The following is a 25,075-nucleotide window of genomic DNA, read 5'->3' on the forward strand; positions in this document are numbered from 1 at the left end:
AGTGTGCCGGAGGTCTGGCTGCTTGCAATTTCTTCAGTTCGTTTTTAAGCTGAGCCGTATTTTGAGTAATATGCTTAGAGTAACTAGAATTTCTGATGTGAACCTACATTTTTAGATCTGTGAATGTTTTTAGTGTTCAGTCTTTCTAGTATTTATCACTGATCTGTACCAGTATCACATTATAAGCTTTGTCGTTCTTTATATATTTCTGTATACTAAGAAAATACATAGGAAACATGTATATCATATGACATGTTGTCTGTTTTTGATGAGAACATAAATATGTTGACACAATAGAACAATACTAAAAATTTGAATTTAACTTTGTTGGTAAAAATGACACATTCTGAACCACTCCATGGCAAAAATGAGCTCTTCTTAGTTAAGAAACAATATGTATATGCTAAATGTCTTCAAAGAAGCAGCCTTTTCATCACTCAGGGGTTTTTGTTTTTGAAAGTAAATTGTTTTATTGGCATATAAAATTGTCCCCCACCCCTCCGATTCCATATCTATATATATACATATACATATACATATCGCCCCTTTAAGGATGCACCCCACTCACACACACAACCTTAGATGGATGAATGCAGTATGGTGCATGCATGCTTGCAAGTTAACACACGCAGGTAAGAGTTCAGACCGTCCAAGAGTGTCCATCACTAGCCTGCCAACCCCTGGCAGTGCGTCAGAAAATCTCGGTATTGGTCAGTATTTGGCAGGCACATTATTCTTTATGTCAAGCCTGAGAGAATAACTATTGTCCCATCACTTGAGCTGCTCACTCAGCAGTGAAGCGGTGATCAGCTTGACTCTGCGGTGGGCATGATGTTATTGCTTTACCACGGTAATGCGGTAACCACAGCAGCTTTACACATTGACTTCCACTTCTTATGAATAAACTCTGTAGAAATAGTAGCTGGATGGGAAAGACTGCCTGTCCTTACTGCCCAGATCCTCTCTTCACTCACCACGTCATTTACCTACCAACCCCCCATTCATTGCCCTGGCTATACATTCCTTGGGAACTCAGTACAGAAATAATGCCAGAATTCCCGGGGCAAATTATTAAGCTGCAACTCTGACGAGAGGTTCAACTCTAATTCTGCAAAGTAATTGTGGGACCCAAGAAAGTCTCGACTGAGCAGAGAACTTTTGTATATAGTGACATAGACTGATAAGACTGAGCAATTGACTAGGATTGAGTTGAACGGGATCACTGTATGCTGGAATTCTGCACTGTCAATGTCTGCATAATACACTGTAGGGAACACTGAATTTTGCTTTGTTGTGTTTTTCTTGCTTGCTAATGTATTTTGTGAGTACTGGTGGTTTAAGGGGTTTGTACCTTTACCAGTTCCTTTGTAAGGTTTTGCTGGCTGTAAATTACAAATTATATTTCGCCAGACTGAGATTCTGACTGGCACCCCAGTTTAACTGCCAGCGACCGCTACAAACCTTGCTATTGTGCTCACTTGCTTAAGGGAGGCAGGTGGCATGTGATTGACTGAAAGGGGAGAGAGCCATGACAACACCACCATCATAAAAATTGACATTATGAAATGAAACTTGATATGAAATAAAAGTGTCATTGGGGAAAATGTCATTATGAAAAGTCAACGTCATTTTGAAATAAAAATGTCAATAATGACATAAAAATAATACATAAAAATCAGTTATTATGAAAGTAAGAATGATGAAATAACATGTAATATAATGAGTTGAGGTTTAATAATTTCTTAAATTATTTCACAAAGTATTGTTGTTTTTTCAGTATATTTTACACAATTTATTCATGTGATTATTCATTTAATAATTATTTATTTATCTGTTTAATATTGAACCTTCTGGGGCTTTGAAAATTAGTAGTACATACATGTATTTTGTAGGAGACAGAGTTGTCGGGAAAAAAAACACAAGGGCCAACTTTCTACAGGATTATGTCTCAGTAATTTGCAGGGTGCTATGTTAACTCTATGCGTGTAATCTGGAAGCTGGCATTACACACCGGTTAACACATTGTGCTCAGTAGCTTCTTTTCTTTGCACTGCATGCAGGACACACAATGCAGCGAGATTGTGAATACTGTGTGGAGGCTTAAATGCCACATCAGGAAACAGCCTGGCAACCTAGTGAATCTGCATGAAAGGAGAGCAATAAAATCTTGTGATATTTAATACTTACCCCACAAAACCTTTTCTCTGCAGGAGCTCAGTTTTATTCAGGTATTGAATTGATTAACAATGTGTTGTTAGAACACAATAAGACATGATAGATAGTGCCAGAGCCTGTATTCACTGCCTGTCAGCCATATACCTGTACAAGGCCATAAGATTGGAGCCTCTGTTGCAAACTAACAAGCACATTCTGTTACTCTCTGTGGGAACTTCTGTTTTTATGTTTCAACACTCTTCCCACATATGTTTATTTCATTGATTTATGCAGAAAGGCTTCATCGACAAATCAATATGACCTTTTTCACCATGGAAATGACTTTTATTGTCAGTTGTACATATTCACTGTGTTGCATATCCCTAGGTTAAACAGCCATGCCTGTAGTCCATATTTAATTTGCCAATTGCCTGCAATTTGACTTTTGAGATGGAAATATCTACATGCTTTTGGTGCCACCACTACAGTATTTCAGGCTAAAAAATGACAAGTAAATTCAGAGAAGTCACAGAAAAATGGCACATTGCATTTATTTTCCACTACTTGAAATATCTGTGGGGAATGTTCACCTTGATCTCAAGTAATTTGTGTTATATGTATGTAGATAAGCTTATTCACAATGTGTAACTCAAGCTATGATTTGAATACAGTTTGTACAGCGATTGGCGTTGCTGCATTCTCCTGACAATAAAGATTAACCACCCAGGTCTGAAATAATAGCACACATTTGGCCTTGGAGATATCAGAGAATAACATATAGCAGCTGTACAGCAGCACATATTTTCACTCCTTTACATATTTTCATTATGAAGTCCATCAGTTTTACAGCTTACAAACAATGACTCAGAGTTACTTTTGTATGGCTGCAGCATGACAAGCCTTTAGTAGTAAAGTGTATACAGTGTATATACCCACTACTGCTTCTTCAGTGACAAACAAGCTTAAACATGTTCTCTTGTTTTCTTACTTAAAAAGAAGAAAATAAATGATTAAAAAGAAGATAATTTAACATCATATCACTGGTTCAACTCTCATGGAAAAGACTGTCATACAGTAATCCTGATATAGAATCCATACACCCAGAGTAATAACTGTCTCTCTATGCAGCAAACCACAGAACTGAGGGATATAAATGGGGTGCACAAAATATTGAAAACACCTCTCAGTATAGCACAGACACAAACTACCCCTGGTAACACATACTTTATTTTAATTACTAATACTTTCTATAGAGACTCCTAAAAGAACTGTGTAATTTCATAATAATTATAGGGAAAATAAACTCCTACTTGTTTGTAGTTAGTTGCGCTAAGTTTTAAAGTAGTTGTTGAATGCCATCAGAATTTCCTGGGAAGAATAGCTCCCTCTATTTCAAATAAATAGTTAATTTAATAATCAGTCATTTCTTATTGAAACTTTTATTTTGCATATGTATGGAATTACATATGGAATATGTAAGTTTGCCTGTAGACACATTTCACATGTTTGCATGTTCAGCTGACCTGCTGTGCTTTGACTAAAAGACTTAACATTAACATTAAATTGAAAAAAGAAAAAAACCTTAACATAATACTGAGTTAAAGACTGTGCTACAGCCTGTTTTATTTTGGTGATTCCTGTCCACAGCTTCAGCTTGATCATTTGAATGGCAGGCACCTGTGCTGGCTTGTGTTCTGAACCTACCTGGGCAGACCCTTTGTTGCTCTCTTTCCACTGTGCTGCAGCAGCACCTCTGTGGTGCGCAATATTTTTTTTTCCCCAGGATGGCGAAGTGATGACCCAACTTACTCTGTCTCTGATTGGCTTACCTTGACATTATTACCCTAACCCTAACCAGTCTCACTCCTCATGCCTAAACCTAACCAACCTAACCAACAAAGGTAACAAGTACTAGCCAATCAAAGACAGAGTAGGGTGGGTCATGACTTTGCCATCCTGGGACAAAAAATTTGTCCTGGTGGTTGGTATATATATTTTCAATTACCTATTCCATTATTTCAGTAAACTTTCATGCAGTTAACCTCTACCATGGTGTTGTGTCCATTTTAACGTCTCTATTTTACCTGTAATTATAATGATTTTTTTTTTCACATGACTACTCCTCCGTATAACATAATATACTCTACATGTCTCTTTTTCTTCCTCAGAAATGTGACTGTAGTATACAATATGGATGCAGATTGAGGTCTAAGGCACTAAACAGTCATGTTGCCTATTAAATATGGGGAGTTTAGACTTCTTGGTCTGTCTGAATCACCTGCTAGTTGTTCCTGACCTCACAAGCTGCTTAAATGTGGCATTTGGTCTCTCTGAAGCAGACTGACAGTTGACCTGAGCAGTCTTTGATTGACTGCTATTTAATTCTTAATTAATTATTATTAGTTTACTCAATTATCATTATTGTTTTTACTGTTGTTATTGCTTGCTTTGTTTATTATTTTCTTTGTATTTTTTTTAAATTTTCTTTCTCTTTTGGACATACATTTGCTAGTGCATCAAATGTAGAACAATATACCTACCTGACTTTTCTGAATTCAAGTTATCCCATTAGTTTCAGTCTTGTCAAAATGTATATAAAAAGCTAGCAAACAAGTACATTGTGTATTGAATTAAAGATAACTTTGATATGACAAATTTTAATTTTGTTACTAAAACCTACTTTTCTATCACACAGAGCCTCCAGTGCTTATAGCAGAGCTACTGTACACAAAGAGATACATAGACAGTCATGTCTGAATTGTGTTTGAGACGGGAACGTTCTAAAATTCTTCTTAGATGAATAATTTGACTTTGCAGATGAAAAGGAAATTAATTTGACTTTGACATATTATAGCTACTATTTCTACAGTTTATTCATAAAAAGTCGAAGTCAACGTGTAAAGCTGCTATGGTTACCGCATTACCGTGGTAAAGCAATAACATCACGCCCACTGCAGAGTCAAGCTGATCACCGCTTCACTGCTGATCGAGCAGCTCAAGTGATGGGACAATAGTTATTCTCTCAGGCTTGACATAAAGAATAATGTGCCTGGCAAATACAACCAATATTCTTGCTGCAAAGTCGGCCTCTTAATGACAATAATAAATACGTTATGACTGGAATAAAGATAGACATTTAGGCTATAAAGAATAGATTACTACAGGAATAAATGCATTCAGAAAGTTTACTGTATTGGTCTGAATACGAGACGGATTTTTTTCCTGGAAATTCGTCTTAAAAAGTGGGGTTGTCTTATATTTGGGTTCTAGACAATTACATGTTCACAACATAAGATATTCTTTTTGAATAGATAAAGTACCGGTGTAAAACTGGGAAGTGTTCCATTCCAGTTTAACCTGCAGGAGTTTCTGAAGGCTTGTATAACATGTTTTTCTGCCATCGAGGAAATAAATTCATGACGAATGAAAACGAGTCCAAAGTGTCTTCGGACATCTCTACCGTAGAGACAGAATATGTCAAATACCACTGTCACGGATGATAAGGAACTCAAATAGACAAATAAGTAGTCTTATAAATGCTAACTGCTGGAGAAAATTATTTTTGCCTGCTTCTAAGAGCCTGGTAGGAGAGTGTGTGAATTTGTAACTATACTATGATGTAAGTTATATTCAAATAGTTTTTTCCAAAAACAGGTGTTATAAAAAGGGAGGTCGTCTTATAATCAGTGTTGCCTTATATTTGGGCCAATACGATATTTAGGAATCAATTATTTTATAACATTTAAGGTTTAGGTCATTTTTTAATGGCAGTTTGCCAGTATGACAGTTGAATGGCTTCGCTAATTTGTGCAGTAGGGAAAAAAACAATAACGTGGCAGCTTTAGTGATGTGTCGTTTAGCATATGCTTAACTTACAAAGTCTCTGGGTCCACATAAATCAGATGCCAATCTGTAGTTGTTAAAATATCTTACTCTGGACCAAAATCGTGGGACAGACTAACTGGCTGATATTGCCATCTTCAAGCTACTAGCAGATAAAAAGGGAATTTACCCAAATTTTTACCCATGTTACATCTTGACGGTTAACTGTTATATCTGCAGGCCCAGATCAAACTATTGAAGGGCTAGCTTTTCATGTCCTTCCATTGCACTGCTTCTGCAACAGGATCTTACAATACTCTGTATTTGAAATAAGACAGGATTAACTGTGATAGATGTATTAATTCTGCTGTCACTGAGACCTGCCGGGTTCCTAGACTAGCCTGCAGATTGACATGCATGAAACACAGTCCATGACATCACTGACTACACACATCTAATCCATACTAATGACATTCAGCTGCTTATTGATTCCACACAGAGCAGGAAGGGAACAGATACACTCAGGAGGTGGAGAGGCGACCAAAAATCCTACTGAAGCAGAAATTGGTGGTACTAGTTTCATCAGAGACATTAAAGTTTAATTTCATAAAAAAAGAAAAAAAAAGGAAAACACAAACAATTTTGCTTTGCTAAATATCATATTTGCTTTTGGAAACACATACCACTGTTTTCAGCTGTATACAATAAATACTATATATTTACAGTAACACAGTATATACTGTGTTACTGTGAACCAGCCGATGATGATGTTCTCAATAATTATGATAATTAATTTGACAAAGATAATGGTGATTATAAGGGTGAGGATGCTGTTGAGTAGCATCAACAATAATTAGTGTCTGTCACTGTGTTGTCTCTAACACTGACTGCTGTCGCATCCTTTGTCTATTTTTCAAGTATGCTACCCATGTATCTTTATTTGTCTGGCTTTTGACATGTTTACCGACTCTAAGACAATACATATCTGCAGGCTGACTGGCTGCAACTATAAGATTTGCTTATTCCAGTGGATAAAATTCCCTTGCATAAGCAAACAAACACACTGCATAATACCTTAGCAGCAAGCAGTTTCCCTCATCATAAAAGATGGAGAAGCCTAGGGTGTAAGCTGTGGTTGCGTGTAAACAATTTGTAAGGGAAACTTCCGTTGACATGGAGTGTCCTGTACATGCAGAAAGCAACATCAAATCAAACCTAAAAACCCCGTCGACTTGCTTGTCTTCACATGCAGTGCAACTACGCACCTCAATCACCACACACTGAGAGATCAGAAAAGATTCCTCTCAGAGAGGCCAAGATGTGACCAGAACCATTTGCATCTGAAAAAGATGCAACATTTTGGATAAAATGGTTCCTCAAGGGTTACTTCTACAAATGGTTATATAGAATACTTTTCATCTAAAAATGTAATAGTTCTTTGTTACCCTTGTTGAAGTGTACAATCTTAATCTAAATTTTCTGGAAAACATCCTTCTATTTAGTTGTGACTTATTTGTTTCAAGGCTTCTAAGCATAAATGTATTCAGTGAAGATGAAGGCAATCTTCCCATTAGATTTTGATATTTCTTGGCTGGACCAAGAGGAAAGGTCACCAGAGTCATTAGAATTCATCAAGACCGTCCTCCCAAGAAAAACAACAGGCGCTTGCTCACATACATATGGCTAATGTTTACGTTTCCCTGACAAGGACCTCTAAAGTTAAATTATGTACATGAAAATGCGGAATACAATTTCACAATACAACTTGAAAATGACCCCACAGAGGTTAAATGCCTGGGACTCCCCACCAGTCAATCAGAACTGAAGAAGCTTTTTTGGATGAATCTACAAGTCCAATTGCTCTTGACTCAACTCTTCTGGATATACCATGACCTAGATGACTGAGAATCATACATGTAAATGAAGATATAAGAAGACATAGATTACACAGTGTTTTATCAAATATTTTAGTCATTAGCATATGGGCATTGGAGAGACTCACAATTGCTCATGTCAAAGTTCAATCAGATTAAACTCTGCACAAAGTGAAAGTGGTGGTTCAATTTGCAACCAGAGGAAAATGTTTCTCACTCCGTTCCACACAGACATGAAGGGCAAGCGAATTTTGGTCTGACTGCACCATCAGTGATATGTCCCCACCTGCTCAGGTTCTGCAGTTGAGTCATATTTCACTCTCAGTAGTTGGAGCCAATTCTGCCTCCTGTGGCAGACCCCATCCCTGCTTTTAGCAGTGGCTGGTTTCGTGAGAGCAACCCTTCCCCCAGCAGTGATCCCATTGTTGTAACAGCAGCATGCCCCACCCACAGCACTGTCAAAGCCTGTCACAACAGGAAACCACACCACCAGCAGCAAACAAAATCTCCTCCCCCAGTTGTCCTGCCCGTGTTAAACTAACAAACCATGCTCCTGCCAGTGAGCCACCACCACTTAAACTGTAATGCATATGCCCCACCTCCATATAGAGCAAATGACGCTCAGATTGTTACATTGAGTGAGAGAAGAAACTTGTAAACATATTAATATACGAGAATATATGAAGTAGATGTGTAAAGATTAACCGATATATATGAGAAAATGGATTCAGTCAGAAATTTGGCTACATCAATATACATTCACAGATACAAACAAAATTTTGCAAGATGTTGAAAAAAATCGATATAACTCTCAAAAACTGATCTTTCCGAATAACTATCTCTCTGCACTTTCAGTGTGTCTATAGCTTGTGTTTGTGGCACCACAAACCTTACTACTACTTCAGGAAGCTGATGTGTGTGCTGTAGGGATGTGCAGAGAGACCAGTATTTGTATTTGGATCTATACTTGCTGAGGCAGCAAAATTATTAGGGCCCAAGCACAAAGGTGCCCGGGTCCCAACGGTCCCTGGCACTGAAAGTGCAAGGACCCTATTGTTTTTAAAGGGATTATTAGGGCCTGAGCGCTGACCAGCGTGAAGCCCTCTTAGAACCAAAGGCATTATTATTATTAGGGCTATGCGTTGACCAGCATGAGGCCCTCTTGTATCCAAAGGAATTATTATTATTATTATTATTATTAGGGCCCGAGCACTGACCAGCGCGAAGCCCTCTTGTATCCAAAGGAATTATTATTAGGGCCCGAGCGTTGACCAGCATGAAGCCCTCTTGTATCCAAAGGAATTATCATCATTATTATTATTATTATTATTGTTAGGGTCCGAGCACAAAATGGTGCGAAGGCCCTATTGTAATTATTATTCTCTATTATTAGGGCCCGAGCACCTAGCAGTGAGAAGGCCCTATTGGATCTGAAGAAATTATTATTATTATTCTTTTTAGGGCCCAAGCGCTTACCAGCGCGAAGTCCTCTTGTATTCAAAGGAATTATTAGGGCCTGAGCACTGAATGGTGTGAAGGTCCTCTTGTAATTGAAGCGATTATTATTCTTTCTTATTAGGGCCCGAGCACTGACCAGCGCATAGCCCTCTTGTATCCAAAGGAGTTATTATTGGGGCCCAAGCACCTAGCGGTGCGAAGGCCCTCTTGTAATTGAAGCGATTATTATTCTCTATTATTAGGGCCTGAGCGCTGAGCAGTGCAAAGCCCTATTGTATCCAAAGGAATTATTATTAGGGCCCACATCAAATGTACCCCTTACAATGTAAAACAATGGGGGAGGCATGGACTTTGTGTCAAACAGAGGCTTCTGACAATTAAACTGTAAGTCTGACCACTTTCAAACCTGTATCAATGGATTCGCCATGAAATTTCATACTAAATTAAAGCTTCAAGCAGATTTGAATGGGCCTTCGCGCCCTTGCGCACATCGGGCCGCGGCACAATCGAAGGGCTTCTGTGACGGGCATGTAGCTGTCTTCAGACCCAGGTTTTCAGACAGTGCAAAAAGGAGATAAACATCACTTACTTTGTCCACTATTTTGCCCACTGTTAGGGCTGCTTTACTGAAATTTCGTAGGGGGCGCTATTCAGCCAGTTTGCATCACTGATGGAATATTGTCATATACACATGTTCAGGCCGGGAGTCTTATCGTCTTATGTAAAGTTTGGTGCAGACTGGAGCATTTACAATAAAGTTATAGCAACTTCCTCTGTCATTGCGAAACATCAAATCTCAACAGTGTGAGGATGAGAATTTTCTGCAGGGTGAGACATGGCTGCCTTGCTCACACCTGTGTCATAAAAATCATGCAAGTTTTGTGCCCATTCACTTGAATTTCAATTAGTAAATTGAAAACCCTTGATGAGTTTGTGTGTAAAACAAATTTATTTCCTAATTTTCATCAAGTCTATTCTTAGGAATGTAAAGACCGAGCACAAACTAAACTTAACTAGGGATGCACGACATTAGATTTTTGCCGATATCCGATATGCTGATATTTCCAACTCATTGTGGCCGATTGCCGATACCGATATATGCACATATTTTTACCAGCTGGGTGAGGAGGCTATTATGCATTATGATTTTTATATGATTTTTGCCATAATCGAGCACCCCTAAAAACAACATAAATTGTGATTTACACACACACACACAAAGAGTTTAAATATGTATGTGATAAATTGTAAATATGTATGTTACTGTTACTTGAACATTTGGGCTCAGGCCCTAAATATGATTTTTAATGTAAGATTTGGCCACAGTAATGGGATTTATGTGGAGATTTCACCAGAAGTGTACTCCTCTCTCCTCTCCTGCTCCTCGTTATGTGAATCCCTCAGTGCTGTGAAACATTCCGTAATACACACTCATTATAAAATAACAGGAGGAGCAACAAAAGACTTTAAAACTCAGACTCTACTATCTCAAAAACAGTAAAAGATAGAAAAAACATGTAAATTCAATTTGTAGGTCAAAATCTTGTGCCCCATTTAAAGTTCAAATGAAGTCTGTATCTAAAACTATGTGGAAGCAGTAAATGTTCAAAAAGGTGTGGGTTCACTCACTCTCCATTCAAATGTATGAGTATTTTTCTGTGTCTAGCTGCAGTTACTTATCGTCTCTACACACCTGACAGTACACATTTCAATCAAACTTTGACCAGGTCATGTGCGTTAAAAGTCTTTCCTTTTCTAAAAATAGACTTGATGAAAATTAGGAAATAAATTTGTTTTACACACAAACTCATCAAGAGTTTTCAATTTACTAATTGAAATTCAAGTGAATGGGCCCAAAACATGCATCATTTTGATGACACAGGTGTGAGCAAGACAGACATGTCTCACCCTGCAGAAAATTCTCATCCTCACAGTGTTGAGATTTGATGTTTTGCCATGACAGAGGAAGTTGCTATAACTTTATTAGGGCTTGAGCCCCAAAGGGGCGAAGACCCTATTGTATTTTGTGTGTTTGTTTGTTTCTTCTTCTTCTTCTTCCTCTTCTTCTTATTCTTTCTTTATTATTACGCCACTTCAACCCTTAATTTGACCCCCTAAACATGGTCAAAAACTCACCAAATTTGGCACACACATCAGGTCTGGTGAAAATTTTGAAAATGTAAAAATTATACCCCAAAGTGCCAAAATGTGCTCTATAGCGCCACCTATGTATCTAATATGGCTGCCACGGCCCATAGTAATGTCATAGAGAGATCGAATTATTCGTCTCATCAAGACCTACAAATCATACGCTGACACCCCTGACCTAAATCCAACAGGAAGTCCGCAATATGCCCATCAAAGTACGACTTTGTGCCAATTTTGGACCCCCAAGAAATGCTATCTCCTCTTAGGGCATTCATGGTATCGGCTTCAAACTAGACTACATGACTTATGACACTGTGCTGAACAAAAGTTGTTAAAAACTTTGTAATAACTCGAACGGTTTAGATATTGTAAGCCCTGAAAGTTGTAGTGCCACATCACAGCTTGCAATGTAAACCAATGGGAGGCAATCTCTAGGCATGGACTTTGTGTCAAACAAATGGTTCTGGTGTCTAAACTTTAAGTCTGACCACTTGAAACCTGTATCAATGGATTTGCGACGAAAAATAAAATCAAAACTAAAATTTTTAGCTCTGTACTGCAGTTTTTCCTTTATTAGGGCCCAAGCTCCTAATGGTTCGCTCACACTCTCCATTCAAATATATGAGTATTTTTCTGTGTCCAGCTGCAGTTACTTATTGTCTCTACACACCTAAAAGTACGCATTTCAATCAAACTTTGACCGGGTCATGTGGTTCAAAAGTCTTTACTTTTCTAAAAATAAACTTGATGAAAATTAGGAAATTAATTTGTTTTACACACAAACTCATGAAAAGTTTTCAAATTATTAATTGAAATTACAGTGAATGGGCCGAAAACTTGCATAATTTTGATGCCACAGGTGTGAGCAAGACAGACATGTCTCACCCTGCAAAAAATTCTCATCCTCACACTGTTGAGTTTTGATGTTTTGCCATGACACAGGAAGTTGCTATAAGTTTATTGTACATGCTCCAGTCTGCACCAAACTTTACATGTTTGTAAAGTCAGACCTGTCAGCCCAGGTCTGGAGACATCTACATGGTTGTGACAGAAGCCCTTGGACTTTGCCACACCCCGAACAGTAAAGGATAGAGAACACATGTAAATTCAAGATTTGTAGGTCAAAGTCTTGTGACTCATTTGGAGTTCAAATGAAGTTTGTATCTAAAACTATGTGGAAGCAGTAAATGTTCAAAAAGGTGTGGGTTCGCTCACACTCTCCATTCAAATATATCAGTATTTTTCTGTGTCCAGCTGGAGTTACTTATTGTCTCTCCACACCTGACAGTACACATTTCAATCAAACTTTGTCCAGGTCATGTGGGTTAAAAGTCTTTCCTTTTCTAAAAATAGACTTGATGAAAATTAGGAAGTGAATTTCTTTTACACACAAACTCATGAAAAGTTTTCAAATTATTAATTGAAATTACAGTGAATGGGTCCAAACTTCACATGTTTGTAAAGTCAGACCTGTCAGCCCAAGTCTGGAGACATCTCCATGCCCGTGACTGAAGCCCTTGGACTGCAACGCACCCCGACGTGCGCAAGGGTGCGAAGGCCCGTTCAAAGCTGCTCGCAGCTTTAATTAGGGCCTGGGCCCAAAGGGCAAAGACTCTATTGTATGTCGTGTGTTTGTTTCTTTCTTATTATTATTCTTTATTAATACGCCACTTCAACCCTAAACTTGACCCTCTAAACATGCTGTCAGAGTCTGCTCTCCCCCTCACCTGTTGCTGTGGGAATTATCCAATCATTCAGTCTCACTCTCTGCTCTGCCACACCCCTCATTAGTTCAACCAACTTCAACTGGCGCTCTCACCTGCTCATCATCTGCAATCAAGCCAGTATATAAGCTGCCTCGGCCCACTCCCTCTTTGTCAGATTGTCTATGCTACCATGCTAAGTCATCTTGCCTTCATCACTGGACTGCCTTCCTGGTTCCTGATCAGCTTGTCTTCGACCATCGCTCCTCGTCTCTGCCCCGGTAAACCCATCAGCCTTCTGTCCCTGACTCAGTTCTGCCTGCCTGTTCCCTGGTCTTTGTCCGCTGTGGGAGTGGAAGATCGGGGTTCAATTTCTGGTGGAGCCATACTCATCAGAAGTGTGTTTCTCCAACCGTGCTACTATTGCCTTGACATTGTGTGAAATAAAGACTGCAAAATTTATACCAGTGTCATTTGTGCTGCTATTGGGTCCATTCTATACCCGTTACAGTACAATCTGACCAATTATGGATCCAGCGCACGAACCCTCACCGCTGAGTCGCCTTGAAAGGATTGAAGGCGTCCTTCAACAGCATGAGGCCATGATGACAGCAGCTGTGACTGAAACCAAACAGGCAGCAGCAGCCCACGAGCAGGCGCTAACAATGTTAGCTGGAAAGCTGCAGCAGTTAACAGCCCTGCTAACCCAAGCCCCTCAAGCCTCTGGGGCTGCTTCTCCTCCTGCTCCGCCTGCTACCGCTCCTGCACTTGCTCCAGCCCCTTTGCCACCCATGGATGCCCCTGAGCCCCAGGTGGGAATCCCGGAGCGCTACGAGGGTGACCGAGAGACCTGTGGCCCTTTCCTCACCAACTGCTCTCTCCTGTTTGCTCTGCAGCCCCGCACCTTCGCCACTGAGGGAGCGAAGGTTGCATTCGTCATCAACCATCTGACAGGCAGAGCTCGGTTATGGGGGACAGCCGAGTGGGAGAGACGGTCACCAGCCTGTGCTTCCTTTGACCTGTTTGCCACAGAGCTTTGCAAGGTGTTTGGCTTGGATACCTGTGGTCCTGAGGCAATCGGAGGTCTGATTGGACTGAAACAGGGCGAGAGAACAGTGGCAGACTATTCAATAGACTTTCGCACCAGAGCCAGCCGAAGTAAGTGGAACAACTCGGCCCTCTGCGACACATTCCTCAACGGGTTGGCCGACTACATCAAGGATGAACTGGTTTCCCATGACCTGCCCACCACGTTGGATGGGGTGGTTGAGTTGGCCACCCGCATCGACCTGCGCATTCAGGCCCGGTGACGAGAGAAGTGTCAAGGGGGAAGCCATCACCCTCTGCCGTCCCACTCCCATGGGGGTGCCGTCGCAGCCAACTCTGCCTCCTCTTCAGCTCTGCAGACAGGGGATCCTGAGCCTATGCAGCTGGGACGCACCTCCCTCACCCCAGAGGAGAAGGAGCATCGCCGTAAGGCCAACCTCTGCCTTTACTGTGGAGCAGCAGGGCACTTCATCTCAAGATGTCCAGCAAAAGCCAGGAGCCAGGGCTCATCAGTAATGGGGGAGATCCTGGTGAGCCCAACTTCCCTAGTGTCTCCCCGTCCCCAAAGAGCTCTGCTCCAGGCCCGGCTCCTCCTTCCGGACGGTCCCCACACCATGGCTACCTTCATTGACTCTGGGGCTGATGCCTGCATTATTGACGAGGAGCTGGCCCTTCAGTTGGGGCTCGGGCGGGTTCCCCTGCCACAACCGGTTCCCGCTAGAGCCCTAGATGGACACATCTTGGGCAACGTCACACATCAAACCTCCCCTGTCCATCTGCTGCTCTCTGGCAACCACCACGAAACAATCCAGTTTCACATCCTGAGCTCACTCCGTCTGCCTCTCATCCTGGGGTATCCTTGGCTCCGTCTTCACAACCCTCACATCGACTGGGTCACGGGGGCCATTCAAGGGTGGAGCCCCTCCTGTCATCTCAGGTGCCTGCAGCAAGCCTCCTTGCCACTTCACTCCCCCAGCCTCAGCTCCTCGCCCGATCTCTCCAGGGTGCCGCCGGAGTACCACGACTTCTGCCTGGTCTTCAGTAAAGCCAAAGCCACATCTCTGCCTCCGCACCGTCCCTACGACTGCACTATTGACCTCTTGCCTGGGACTTCACCCCCCAAGGGGCGCCTGTACTCCGTGTCTGAGCCTGAGAGAAAGGCCATGGAGACTTATATCAATGACTCTCTGGCTTTTTCTTCATGGAGAAGAAGGACAAGACCCTGAGACCCTGCATTGACTACTGAGGGCTAAATGACATTACTATCAAGAACAGGTACACGCTGCCACTCATCTCCTCCGCCTTCGAGCTGCTCCAGGGGTCCACCATTTTCACGAAGCTCGACCTGCGCAACGCCTATCACCTTGTCCGCATCAGAGAGGGAGACGAGTGGAAGACGGCCTTCAACACCCCGACAGGGCACTACGAGTACCTCGTCATGCCATTCGGCCTCACCAATGCCCCCGCCATCTTCCAGGCCCTGGTAAACGACGTTCTTCAAGACATGCTCAACCGGTTCGTCTTTGTCTACCTGGATGACATTCTCATCTTCTCCCACTCCAGAGATGAACACATTCACCATGTCCAAGCTGTCCTCCAGCGCCTCCTTGAGAACTCCCTGTTTGTTAAAGCTGAGAAGTGTGAGTTCCAAGCCTCCTCAGTGTCCTTCCTGGGGTACATAGTTGCAAAAGACAGTGTACAGATGGACCCGGCTAAAGTCTCTGCCGTCACCTCCTGGCCTGTTCCTGAGTCCCGTAAACAGCTTCAGTGCTTCCTGGGTTTTGCCAATTTCTACCGCCGCTTCATCCACAATTACAGCTCCGGGGCAGCTCCTCTCACCGCCCTGACCTCCTCCAAGGTGCCTTTTCAGTGGTCACCTTCCACTGACAAAGCCTTCCAAACTCTCAAAACACGGTTCACCTCAGCACCCATCCTTCAGATGCCCGACCCTGATCGCCAGTTCATTGTGGAGGTGGATGCCTCTGATGTGGGGATAGGGGCTGTCCTGTCCCAGTCCTCTGCCACTGACCAGAAGCTCCACCCATGTGCCTTCTTCTCTCGGCGTTTGTCGCCTGCCGAGAGGAATTATGATATTGGCAACAGGGAGCTGCTGGCAGTGAAGATGGCTCTTGAAGAGTGGCAGCATTGGTTGGAGGGTACCAAAGAGCCTTTTCTGGTCTGGACTGACCACAAGAACTTGGAGTACATCCGATCGGCTAAAAGACTGAATTCCCGCCAAGCCCATTGGTGCCTGTTCTTTGCCCAGTTCAACTTTACTCTCTCCTACCGCCCTGGGTCTCGTAATGCCAAGCCCGACGCCCTGTCCCGGCAATTCCAGAGAGCAGAGGAATCTGGAAAGAGGCCAGAGCCCATCCTCCCTGTGTCCTGTCTTATCGCCGCGGTGACCTGGGACATCGAGGAGAGGGTGAGAGCAGCGGCTGAGGGACAGCCTGGTCCCAGCTCCTGCCCGCCAAACTGCTTGTTCGTCCCTCCAGCCTTGAGGTCAGGGGTGCTGCAGTGGGCCCACTCTCCTGCCACCCTGGTGCTCGACGGACACAGCACGCCCTCCTCCAGCGCTTCTGGTGGCTCGGCTTGAAAGAGGACACCCAGGACTTTATCAAAGCCTGCCCAGTCTGTAATCAACACAAGACCTCCCGCCGGGCCCCAGCAGGACTTCTGCAGCCTCTTCCTGTTCCCCACCGCCCGTGGTCCCACATCTCCATGGACTTTGTGACAGACCTTCCCTCTTCTGAAGGCCATACTGTCATCCTGACCATTGTGGACCGCTTCAGTAAAATGGCCAACTTCGTGCCTCTGCCCAAGCTCCCTTCAGCCAAGAGAACTGCTCAGTTGGTCCTGCTCCACATATTCCGTCTTCATGGCTTCCCTGTCGATGTGGTGTCAGACCGTGGGCCTCAATTTGCCTCTGTTTTTTGGAGAGAGTTCTGCAGTCTCCTGGGTGCCACCGCCAGTCTGTCCTCCGGCTTCCACCCTCAGACCAATGGGCAAACAGAGCGCATGAACCAGGAGTTGGAAACGGCCCTGCGGTGCATGGCCTCCCAGAACCCCTCCTCCTGGTCCTCACAGCTGTTGTGGGTAGAATATGCCCACAACGCAGAACCTGGCTCCAGGCCCGTTCCATCCTCCTTCGGTCTGTGGACCGCTACACTGCCGCTGCCAACCGCCGCCGCACCCCTGCACCTACTTACCAAGCGGGTCAGCGAGTGTGGCTCTCCACCCGAGACCTGCCCCTCCACGTGGAATCCAGGAAGATGGCACCCAAACACATTGGACCCTTCACTATACAGAAAGTCATCAACCCCGTTGCAGTACGGTTGAAGCTCCCGCGCTCTATGCGCGTCCATCCAACCTTCCATGTCTCCAAGGTGAAGCCGGTCCATGACAGTCCCTTGGTCCCTGCAGCACCGCCACCACCTCCTCCACGCATTGTTGACGGGGGTCCGGTCTACATGGTGCATCGCCTGATGCACTCCCGCCGGCGGGGGAGAAGCCTTCAGTACTTGGTGGACTGGGAGTGGTATGGCCCAGAAAAGAGATCCTGGGTTCCTGCTCGTTTCATCGCCGACTCCAACCTCATTGCTGATTTTCATCGGTGTCATCCTGACCAGCCAGCTAAGATGCCTGCCCGTCGGGGAGCCCGCACTTTGCCTCCACCAGACCGGTCTCTGGGGGACCGTTCCTTGAGGGAAGCTACAGATGATGGAGAATCCCTCCACCAGACCCCCTCCACCCACCTGGCTGAGGAAATGGACTGGTCTGACTCCCAGGACTTGTAGGCCCATCTCCTGCCCTATTTATAGTGCCTTTTTAGGGATGTCGGGAGCCATCCCTTGAGGGGAGGGTTCTGTCAGAGTCTGCTCTCCCCCTCACCTGTTGCTGTGGGAATTATCCAATCATTCAGTCTCACTCTCTGCTCTGCCACACCCCTCATTAGTTCAACCACCTTCAACTGGCGCTCCCACCTGCTCATCATCTGCAATCAAGCCAGTATATAAGCTGCCTCGGCCCACTCCCTCTTTGTCAGATTGTCTATGCTACCATGCTAAGTCATCTTGCCTTCATCACTAGACTGCCTTCCTGGTTCCTGATCAGCTTGTCTTCAACCATCGCTCCTCGTCTCTGCCCCGGTAAACCCACCACCCTTCTGTCCCTGACTCTGAGTTCTGCCTGCCTGTTCCCTGGTCTTTGTCCGCTGTGGAAGTGGAAGATCGGGGTTCAATTTCTGGTGGAGCCATACTCATCAGAACTGTGTTTGTCCGACCGTGCTACTATTGCCTTGACATTGTGTGAAATAAAGACTGCAAAATTTATACCAGTGTCATTTGTGCTGCTATTGGGTCCATTCTATACCCGTTACACACGCTCAAAAACTCACCAAATTTGGCACGCACATCAGGTCTGGTGAAAAATTTGATAAAATGTAAAAATTAACCCCCAAAGTGCCAAAATGTGCTCGAGAGCGCCACCTATGTATCTAAAACGGCCGCCACGGCCCGTAGGAATGTCGTAGAGAGATCGAACCAAAACTCAATTATTCGTCTCATCAAGACCTACAAATCATACGCTGACACCCCTGACCTAAATCCAACAGGAAGTCCGCAATGTCAATTTCAAAATACGAATTTTTGCCAATTTTGGACCTTGAATAAACACTATCTCCTCCGAGGGCGTTAATGGTATCGGCTTCAAACTTTAATACATGACTTATCACACTGTGTTGAGCAAAAGTTATTAAAAACTTTGTAATAACTCGAACGGTTTAGATTTAGTAAGCCCTGAAAGTTGGAGTGCGACATTACACCTTACAATGTAAACCAATGGGGAGTCAATCTCTGGGCATGGACTTTGTGCCAAACTGGGGCATCTGGCATCTAAACTATAAGTCCGACCACTTTCAAACCTGTATCAGTGGATTCGCGACGAAAATTCCTTCAAAAAAATGAGATTTTTATGTAGGATTTGGCCAAAGTTATGGGATTTATGAGGATATTTCACAAGTAGAGTACACTATAACCTTCTCTGCAGCTGTGAGGGAGAGAGAGAGAATGGGAGGGGGGATGGGTAAAGTAAACATCTACTGCCTGTGACAGAAGCCCTTGGACTGCACCACACTCCAGTTAGTGTTTCTACACATCTGACAGCAGTGTTCAAACCTTACTTTTTTTCAAGGAGTACATGTGCTCCTAAATGAAAGAAATTAGGAGCATACATGTAACTATAGGAGCACACTGAAAAATGTTCAAGTAAGAGTTTCTTACAGAAAACAATTCATTATAACATATTTACAATTGATCACATACATATTTAAACTCTCTGTGTGTGTGTGTGTGTGTGTGTATGTAAATCACAATTTGCTGTTTTTAGGGGTGCTTGATTATGGCAAAAATTATAATCACAATCATTTTTGTTCAATATTGAGATCATGATTATTTAACATGATTACTTTTTGACTGTCATCTTCTCCAATTGCTGTTGTTCATACATGCACATATTTTTTCTAACTTGGCTGAGGAGACTATTACATATGTAATCATATATTGTAGTAATGATTAAGAAAAATTATAGCCTATATGAGGGAAAAACTCAGGAAGGCTGGAGTTCCGGAGCTCCGTATTAAAACTGTAATGGACCTGCCATGAGGGTGGAGCAAACTCCATTTCCAAGGATGCTTTGCGATTTTCACACCTCAGCAGGGAGCAGTCCACATTGGTCCCTCATTGGCGGAGACGCTCCTGCACAGCGGAGCGTCCTGAGGACGCAGCCATGACATCACCACCCCTTTATAAGCGAGCACGCCCAAAATACATGGCTTTCCCATGTCACTGAGCTAGGGTTAACTCCTGTTTCCCTGTGAGTTAGCTTAACTACCCCATGAACATGTTTTCCCCTCATCGAAGACTCCCCTCGTCGGACGAGACGAGACTTTGCCCGTGTTCACCCGCACACATTCCTGGATCCGAGAGAGACTGCTGCTGCAACCAGCGTCCTCAAATTCCCCCGAGAAAGAAGAAATGAAGTTACTTCGGGATAACGTGGACCGGCTCTGCCCTGCGCGTCTTCGCCGAGTCGACTCTGCTGCTCTTTCCGCCACTCCACTCAGAGCCAGCTGCCGTGTTTTCGCCGACCGTGCGAGAAAGGCACCGTCTGCCTCCGAGCCAAGAACAAAGTTGGACATTAAGACGGACTACACACACACACACACACACCCTGCTCGCTTTCTGAAGCGACCAAGTAAGAGGCATAAGTCTGGGCATAGGCAGTGTTAGTTGTGTGTTCTTTTCAGCATCAGTTGCTGTTGTTTAGCATTTAGCTTTTTAGCTTTACTGCTATTGTTCTTGTTGTTTGAGTTGACGGACCGCCAAGTCCATTTTTCTCTGCTTTACACTGAGATTTTAAGTTTGCTGCCTGTTAGTTGTGTTCACCACGCTAGACTATTTTGTGTTTTTCCCGGTCGGGATTACTGCTACTTTTGTGCCAATAATCAACTGTGTTCCTCATACATCCTACAGTTGGTGCCTGAATTATTGATTAAGGTTAACAATATTTTGATTTCATAATCCATAATTATCTGTGATAAACAGAGGGGTGCGCTCACGGAGAGAAAGTGGTTAGTATTGTGTGTCAAAAGACTCTCACACTGATCATCTCCAAACGTTTTCTTGGTTCCCAGAAGCTTAGCTGACTGCGCCGCGGCCCACTGTGCGCAAGGGCGCGAAGGCCCGTTCAACGCTGCTTGCAGCTTTAATTAGGGCCTGAGCCCAAAGGGCGAAGACCCTATTGTTTTTCGTGTGTTTGTTTCTTTATTATTAGGGCCTGAGCCCAAAGGGCGAAGACCCTATTGTTTTTCGTGTGTTTGTTTCTTTCTTCTTATTAGGGCCTGAGCCCAAAGGGCGAAGACCCTATTGTTTTTCGTGTGTTTGTTTCTTTCTTTATTATTACGCCACTTTAACTCTAAATTTGACCCCCTAAACATGCTCAAAAACTCACCAAATTTGGCACGCACATCAGGTCTGGTGAAAAATTTGATAAAATGTAAAAATTAAACCCCAAAGTGCCAAAATGTGCTCTCTAGCGCCACCTATGTATCTAAAACGGCCACCACGGCCCGTAGGAATGTCGTAGAGAGATCGAACCAAAACTCAATTATTCATCTCATCAAGTCCTACAAATCATACGCTGACACCCCTGACCTAAATCCAACAGGAAATCTGCAATGTCAATTTCAAAATACCATTTTTTGCCAATTTTGGACCTTGAATAAACGCTATCTCCTCCTAGGGCGTTAATGGTATCGGCTTCAAACTTTAATACATGACTTATAACACTGTGTTGAGCAAAAGTTATTAAAAACTTTGTAATAACTCGAACGGTTTAGATTTAGTAAGCCCTGAAAGTTGGAGTGCGACATTACACCTTACAATGTAAACCAATGGGGAGGCAAATTCTGGGCATGGACTTTGTGCCAAACTGGGGCATCTGGCGTCTAAACTATAAGTCCCACCACTTTCAAACCTGTATCAATGGATTCGCGACGAAAATTCCTACAAAAAAATGATATTTTTATGTAGGATTTGGCCAAAGTTATGGGATTTATGAGGATTTTTCACAAGAAGATCAGTTTGAAATCTTTCCTTCCAACTGTGAGGGAGAGAGAGAGAATGGGAGGGGGGGGATGGGTAAAGTAAACATCTACTCCATTTCCAAGGATGCTTTGCGATTTTCACACCTCAGCAGGGAGCAGTCAACATCGGTCCCTCATTGGCGGAGACGCTCCTGCACAGCCATGACATCACCACCCCTTTATAAGCGAGCACGCCCGAAATACACGTCTTTCCCATGTCACTGAGCTAGGGGTAACTCCTGTTCCCCTGTGAGTTAGCTTGACTACCCCACGAACATGTTTTCCCCTCATCGAAGACTCCCCTCGTCGGACGAGACGAGACTTTGCCCGTGTTCACCCGAACACATTCCTGGAGCCGAGAGAGACCGCTGCTGCAACCAGCGTCCTCAAATTCCCCCGAGAAAGAGGAAATGAAGTTACTTCGGGATAACGTGGACCGGCTCTGCCCTGCGCGTCTTCGCCGAGTCGTCTCTGCTGTTCTCTCCGCCACTCCACTCAGAGCCAGCTGCCGTGTTTCCGCCGACGTGCGAGAACGGCACCGTCTGCCTCCGAGCCAAGAACAAAGATGGACATTAAGACGGACTACACACACACACAACCTGCGCACTTTCTGAAGCGACCAAGTAAGAGGCATAAGTCTGGGCATAGGCAGTGTTAGTTGTGTGTTCTTTTCAGCATCAGTTGCTGTTGTTTAGCATTTAGCCTTTTTAGCTTTATTGCTATTGTTCTTGTTGTGTGAGTTGACGGACCGCCGAGTCCATTTTTCTCTGCTTTACTCTGAGTAGTATTTTAAGTTTGCTGCCTGTTAGTTATGTTCACTACGCTAGACTATTTTGTGTTTGTCCCGCTCGGGACTACTGCTGTCTTTCTGCCGCCGTGAGTGAGAAAGTAACTGCTTTGTCGATCTGAAACCAGACAACGTACGTTACAGACTGCCGTCCGTACGTGCGCTCTCTGTGGACAAAAGAGCCGCTTCTCTCCCTCTCACGATCGCTTTCCCTCCTTCCTCTCTTGCTACTAACACACACACACACACACACACATACATATATACATACATACATACATACACGCATTCCCCTGCAAGTGTCCAACCCTGTGCAAAGCTGTTTGTGTTTTGTTTGGTAGAATTAGATTTTAGAATAGCTATTTATTGAATGAAGCATTTGTTAACTTTGTTAATTTTGCTAAGTTTCATAAACACTGTTATATCTTTAAAGAGAAGTTCTTTTGTCATTATTGGTAACATATTGTGAAAAGTGGCTGATTGAAGGAGTCAGAGCTCGAATTTAACCGTTCTTTTTACCCTTGAATGTTGATATCTCTCAGATATTAACATTCTAGGTGAACTCCCATTTATGAGATTACCCTGTTCGGTTATTAGTCCCGGTTTCGAGATGGTGCTTCGTATTTGTTAGTTCATATTAATAATTCTGTTAATTGTTATAATTATTTATTATTGATAATTGATAATTATAGCAAATAATCAACTGTGTTCCTTGCAGATCCTACAGTTGGTGCCTGAATTATTGATTAAGGTTAACAATATTTTGATTTCATAATCTATAATTACCTGTGATAAACAGAGGGGTGCGCTCACAGAGAGAAAGTGGTTAGTATTGTGTGTCAAAAGACTCTCACACTGATCATCTCCAAACGTTTTCTTGGTTCCCAGAAGCTCAGCTGACTGCGCCGCGGCCGATGTGCGCATGGGCGCGAAGGCCCGTTCAACGCTGCTTGCAGCTTTAATTAGGGTCTGAGCCCAAAGGGCGAAGACCCTATTGTTTTTCGTGTGTTTCTTTCTTTCTTCTTTATTATTACGCCACTTTAACTCTAAATTTGACCCCCTAAACATGCTCAAAAACTCACCAAATTTGGCACGCACATCAGGAATGGTGAAAAATTTGATAAAATGTTAAAATTAAACCCCAAAGTGCCAAAATGTGCTCTCTAGCGCCACCTATGTATCTAAAACGGCCACCACGGCCCGTAGGAATGTCGTAGAGAGATCAAACCAAAACTCAATTATTCGTCTCATCAAGACCTACAAATCATACGCTGACACCCCTGACCTAAATCCAACAGGAAATCTGCAATGTCAATTTCAAAATACCATTTTTTGCCAATTTTGGACCTTGAATAAACGCTATCTCCTCCTAGGGCGTTAATGGTATCGGCTTCAAACTTTAATACATGACTTATCACACTGTGTTGAGCAAAAGTTATTAAAAACTTTGTAATAACTCGAACGGTTTAGATTTAGTAAGCCCTGAAAGTTGGAGTGCGACATTACACCTTACAATGTAAACCAATGGGGAGGCAAATTCTGGGCATGGACTTTGTGCCAAACTGGGGCATCTGGCGTCTAAACTATAAGTCCCACCACTTTCAAACCTGTATCAATGGATTCGCGACGAAAATTCCTACAAAAAACTGATATTTTTATGTAGGATTTGGCCAAAGTTATGGGATTTATGAGGATATCTCACAAGAAGATCACTTTGAAATCTTTCCTTCCAACTGTGAGGGAGAGAGAGAATGGGAGGGGGGGGATGGGTAAAGTAAACATCTACTGCCTGTGACAGAAGCCCTTGGACTGCACCACACTCCACTTACTTAGTGCTTTCACACATGTGACAGCAGTGTTCAATCCTTACTTCTTTTCAAGGAGCGCATGTGCTCCTAAATGAAAGAAATTAGGAGCATACATATAACTTTAGGAGCACACTGAAAAATGTTCAAGTAAGAGTTTCTTACAGAAAACGATTCATTTCATACATATTTACAATTTATCACATACATATTTAAACTCTGTGTGTGTGTGTGTGTGTGTGTGTGTGTGTGTGTTTGTATGTAAATCACAATTTGCTGTTTTTAGGGGTGCTTGATTATGGCAAAAATTATAATCACAATCATTTTTGTTCAATATTGAGATCATGATTATTTAACATGATTACTTTGCGACTGTCATCTTCTCCAATTGCTGTTGTTCATACATGCACATATTTTTTCTAACTTGGCTGAGGAGACTATTACATATGTAATCATATATTGTAGTAATGATTAAGAAAAACTATAGCCTATATGAGGGAAAAACTCAGGAAGGCTGGAGTTCCGGAGCTCCGTATTAAAACTGTAATGGACCTGCCATGAGGGTGGAGCAAACTCCATTTCCAAGGATGCTTTTCGATTTTCACACTTCAGCAGGGAGCAGTCAACATCGGTCC

This window comes from Thunnus thynnus, chromosome 2, assembly GCF_963924715.1.
Source record: "Thunnus thynnus chromosome 2, fThuThy2.1, whole genome shotgun sequence".
Taxonomy (NCBI): Eukaryota; Metazoa; Chordata; class Actinopteri; order Scombriformes; family Scombridae; genus Thunnus; species Thunnus thynnus.